This window comes from Chenopodium album, chromosome 14 (genome assembly GCF_948465745.1).
Source record: "Chenopodium album chromosome 14, dcCheAlbu1.1, whole genome shotgun sequence".
NCBI classification, from domain to species: domain Eukaryota; kingdom Viridiplantae; phylum Streptophyta; class Magnoliopsida; order Caryophyllales; family Amaranthaceae; genus Chenopodium; species Chenopodium album.
The window spans coordinates 18,899,707-18,905,000 of NC_137847.1; the positions used below are offsets into that span (position 1 = coordinate 18,899,707).

Below are 5,294 nucleotides of genomic sequence, written 5' to 3' on the forward strand. Positions count from 1 at the left end.
GATTGACTCGAAATGTTAATCAGTCAAGTAGCTCATTACTCGACTCGAAAAATCGTGAGAAACTCGAATTGCTTGCTTCATATAGTGTTATATATTTAATAAATATAAAAATATTTTGATTAAAAAGCTTTTTTTTACGGTAATGATTAATACATTATATTATTAATGTACTCGTAAATTATATATGTATACGAAATTAAAGAGAGGGGAGATATTACACTAAATAGGGGGTTTTATTAAAATGAATCAAATAAGAAGATATTTGAACTCGACTCGGTCAAAACTCGAGTTGGTATGTTAATGAGTCAATTCGAGTCGAGTTACCCCAAAGTCGAACTAGACTTGGCATAATAAGAAATTAAGAACCCCTAATTTCACCCATAAAATTGCGTAAAATTGCCGGAGGCAGAGACGGAGAGTGAGCAAACAGTACATGAATGGAAGAACAACACAAAGACGAAAGTGCAAATATTTGTATGGCGGAAGATGAGGAGGTGATGAGCGAAGTTCATCTGGGTTGCCCTGCTAACTTCTCTGGCCCTTACAGCTCTCACTTCACTTTCTCTCTCCCTCTTGGTAACCCCGAATTTCTATCTTCTTCGATTCATTCATCTTTTCTTACTGTTTCCATGCTATTATCGGCTTTAATTTGTATTTTATGTCCTTGAAGAGTGTTGGTAATTAATGTTTAAGTTTATTTTGATTGAATTTAGTTTGAATTTCATTATGTATGAGTTTTTGGATGATTTTATGTTGTTTATAGTGTTACTCGAATTGGGTATTCTTGTCATATATGGGTATGTGTCCAAAGTGTCAAACTTTGAGACTCGTTTATTTTCTGATGAATTTAGTCCAGAACCAAGTGTCATAGGATCGTACCCATGTCAGAGTGTCGAGAAGCCAATACAGGAACATTAGATTAAATGACAAGTTTTGAATTACGCATTATGTTGGTATGAGGGAGGGATTGAATTGCTAGCTGTAAAATCACTGAAATGAAGTAAATAAGCGTTTATTCATTTATATGGTGGTACAATTAACTAATTAGGGGCCTAGACTGCTGAGTTTATTTGAATTTAGCTTGGGACGATGAATTTTCTACTCGAGGCATTAGTTATTTCTCATCATCTGTGGAAAGATACGATGCACAAATAGTGGGTTTATTTTGTTAGAGAAAAAGCATTGTGCAATTTAAGGGAGCAGTGGATTAGGCACCATTGACTTACAAGAAAACCTTGATGAGAGGGAAAGATGTAATTGTGGTTATCAGAAGAAAATTTGGGAGGGAATGTTATACACTATTCAGTTGTTCAGCAAATTGGAAAATTAAGTCCGTAACTAAAAGTGTCGTGAATCTTGTGACAAACTTACTACTTCCTATGTTACTTAGACTTGATCATTGATTCAATGATGTTATAGACTGGTCTTGTGACAAACTTATCACTTCTTATATTACTTATTACTCAGACTTCACCATTGGTGTAGAGACTAGTATGTGTTAGATTTATGAATCTAATGACAAACTTATTACTTCCTATGGTACTTGGATTTGACCATTTGTGTTAGAGATTATTATGCATCCGAATTTCGGGCTCATCTTTTTGTATAAAAAGGTCCATGTTTTAAAGTGTCAAGTATCCATGACCATACCCATGTCAGAGTGTTGACGATTCGACAGGGGTGTTTGTGGGGAAACTAAGAATCTGAGTATGATAGATTTATTATTACTTGTGTTGTAAGTGTTTTAAATTGTGACGCGTGAAAATGTGGAATCAAGCTCCTCCCAGCAAAGTAGTATTATATATCATTCGATTAAGTATTATTTTTCTAATCTCACATGACTCCTTTTTTTAATTTATACTTTTGCAACCCGGTTGGTACCAAATTATTTGCCTATTTTATCCAAATTTTTCGCGCAGAGTCCATAGATTTCTTGTTTGTTTTAGGGACTATATTAAGGAGCCAGAACTTAACCATTTTCACAAGTGTCTTTTTGGTCATCTTTCACAACATCATTTACTGAATTATTGTGCCACTGACAAGCCCTGGTTTTCCTTTAGATGTCTGAGGTTATTTGGGGCTCCGTTGACATCCTCTATTCCTCTGTAGTCAGCAGGCCCTAGTGTTTATTTAATGCTTGATTAGATTCAAGCCAATTTCTTTTTTTTTTTTTGATGTGGAAAAGAAACTAGGTTAGGCTCTTTCTTAGGGCCAACCTACAGTGATTGAATCCAGGCCATGATACTCTTTTCTGCACCATCAATTTTATAGTTGGTTTTCGGCATTGGACCCTCTTCAGCCTGCATTTTGGTGGAGCCTCAGTGGTTGTTTGTTCATGCTCTTTTGTCTTAATTGTGAACCGGAAGAATTATACCCATTAAGTTTCTCTTGTTTTTGAGTGTTATAGGAGATGAGCTCACGAGGAGTAGACATGGTGACCATGTCAAAGATGAATCTAGTTCTCCAGAGCAAACTATTGATTTAGATGAAGATGGTGATCTCATTGTAGCTCGACGAACCAGTAAGTCAAAGCATGACCCACATTTATCATCCTCCTTTATCTGTGATTTTCCTCCTTTGTCAACTTTTACTACTTCTGACCTTTTTATAAGGTAGGGACCAGGCTTTTGAGCTTACCCCGGTGCTTAATGATCAATATTTAACTAAACCAGTCTTTAAAAGTTAAATTTTCAAAAAGTCGATTTCATTTGTTATTTGTCGTGTTACATTGTCAACTAATTTCTTAAAGCTGTCTCTGTATACTTATACTTTGTGTCATTTTGTCAAGTGTCAGATAAAGTATCTGTTGCGATTATGCCTGAAATGCCATCTTGATATGCGCCTTGTTCTAACTTATCACGGAATGATTTGGCTATAGATCAAGGGTCAAAAATTAATTAGTGTTGGTTCAGTTGTTTTCTATTTTTATTATCAGAACTTTATGAGTGGTTTTAACTGCTGTATATTTCTCTAAATAATGTGCTTGGAAAAATTGGAGGGGAGGAGAGGAAATGGAAGAAGTATGCTAAATCTTTCTTTCCATGTATTTCTAACAATGAAGAAAGGAGAAGAAAATTTCCCTTCCCTTTCCCTATTTTATATTTAAATCAGATTAAGGGTTACTCCAACCAATCAATCAAAGCGTTAATCCCATAAGTGGGGTCGGCTACATGAACCAAATTTGATTATTCCGTGTAGTAATAGACAAAAAACTTCCTCCTCCATCCCTTACGATCCATTGCCTCATCCTCATGCAAATCCACATACTTCACATTCTTCCTAATTTCTTCCAACCAAGTCATTTTCGGTCTCCTCCTCCCTTGTTTAACCCCTCTATGGTCCCACTCTTCCACTCTTTGTACCGGTGCACCCTCAGGTCTCCTTCTTAGTTCTTACATAGTTACATGCCCAAATTCACTGCAAGTTACCAAACCTATGATTTCTGCTTTTCTGAAGAAAGATATTTTTGTGCAGAACAAGCTTACTACACTGGTGTTGTCAGCATTCAGCACAATATTACATCAACCATACCAAGTGTGGGTCTGCAGGTGATTGTCCAATATCCTAAAACTATAACTTAAGAAAGATACTAAGGATAAGATGAAATGAGAATCTATTTATGTGCTCAAGCAATCAAGCCATATGCAGCTATAAATACATATGCTGAAAGCAGTACACAATGTATGTGTGTGACTATTTTGCATCATTATGCTCCAATAGTTGCATACTTGCATGTAGTTTACAGCAATGATGTAGTCAAATATGGAACATGATTTAGTAGTACACTCACACAGCTCATGAGAGTTTTATATAACACTATCAGTAAAAGAATTTATAGCTTTGCATACACCGTTTATCGACTTTACTATTTTTGGGTTTCATGCATTTTACAATTTTTTTTATCATCAAATGTAGGAAATTAATGAAATTATAATTCAGTGCTTTCTAGACTGTTAGCTTTTTCTATAATTTTTCCTTTTCAGGTTTGGAGGGCTGAATTGGTATTAGCAGATTATGTTTTACAGAAGATGTCTACTTCATCTGTATTCAATGGTGTTATTGCTGTTGAACTTGGTGCTGGCACAGGTAATGTTCTCTTCTTTAATTTGTTCATCATGATGAAATAGATGTTTGGACTTAGGACTTGGATGGGCAAGTCAAGCTGTTAGTTGTAAGAAGGATCTTGAATACTCCATCTTTTTCATAATGTTTGTCTTATTTTTCACAAAGACTGAGAAAGTGAAGGAGACTTATCAGAAGTGATGCATTAGAAAAAAGAGTGAAAGTTCCGAAAGTAGGACATCATCTTGAAACATTGTAACGAATAGAAGGAACATCATAAAACCGAGGAAATAGTATAATTAAAGTTCATTACCTAGATAAAGTTTATCACCAAAACCTTATAGGTATAAAAAAAAAAAAAAAAAAAAAAAAAATAGGGCACTTCCGTTTAGTAGGCTTTTAATGAAGTTATGGCCCTTGGGAAAACTATTACTCCACACATTCTAACATGCTTAAAATTTCTGTGAATATGGTATTCTAAATGTGTTATGTGAAGCTGATGCCGGTAACCTAAAGAACCCTTATTCATTGTTTCACAGGATCCTGATTCTGTCTTTCTCAGGATTGGTTGGTATATTAATTGCACATGCTGCGAAGGCTGTATTCATAACAGGTAATTTTGATTAAATTGCTACTGAAGCTGCATTTCATGGCCTGAAACTTTGGATTGAGATTATGCAATTTAGTATTGTTATGCAAATTCTTGTATACTGTATGTGCTACTAATGATGCACTGTATGATAACCATTCCTAGACCATGGCGTTGAAATTCTCGACAACTGTGCAAGGAATGCTCACATCAACTCTGGATTGTTCGGAAGTGAATCTCCAGTTAAAGTACGAGAGCTTGATTGGCAGAAACCGTGGCCACCTTTGGATTTGGATTCTGGAATAAGGTAGGGAAACCATATTGTTTATCCCTCTCTGGAGTGTCTGGACTTTTCATTATAGTTTTAATTCCTGTTTACAGAGAGGGTCATCAGAATCCTCCACATTTTTTGTGTTGATATCTCAGTGGGAAGGGCATGCTTATTTACAGTGGTAAATTGTTCCATTCAGGTATTCCTGGACATCTTCTGAGGTTGAAGAAGTTAATAGAGAAATCTGTGCTGTTAGCTGCAGATGTGATTTATAGTGATGAGTTAACTGATGCCTTTTTCAGTGTTCTGCAGAAGATGATGTGCCAGCATTCTAAAAAGGTATTGAAAATAAATTGCTATGCAGTAGGCTAA

The 5,294-nt window shown here is 35.5% G+C and overlaps 1 pseudogene across 1 annotated transcript in view; it reads left to right on the forward strand.

The window, feature by feature from the left end:
- Positions 1-401: 401 nt before the first annotated feature.
- Positions 402-5,294, forward strand: part of LOC145579061 (uncharacterized) — a 6,347-nt pseudogene continuing 1,454 nt past the window's right edge. The window contains exons 1-7 of the transcript XR_014098988.1: positions 402-576; positions 2,408-2,521; positions 3,475-3,548; positions 3,984-4,086; positions 4,625-4,675; positions 4,817-4,958; positions 5,122-5,261. The product of XR_014098988.1 is annotated as an uncharacterized LOC145579061 (transcript). The remainder of the gene's footprint in view (positions 577-2,407; positions 2,522-3,474; positions 3,549-3,983; positions 4,087-4,624; positions 4,676-4,816; positions 4,959-5,121; positions 5,262-5,294) is intronic.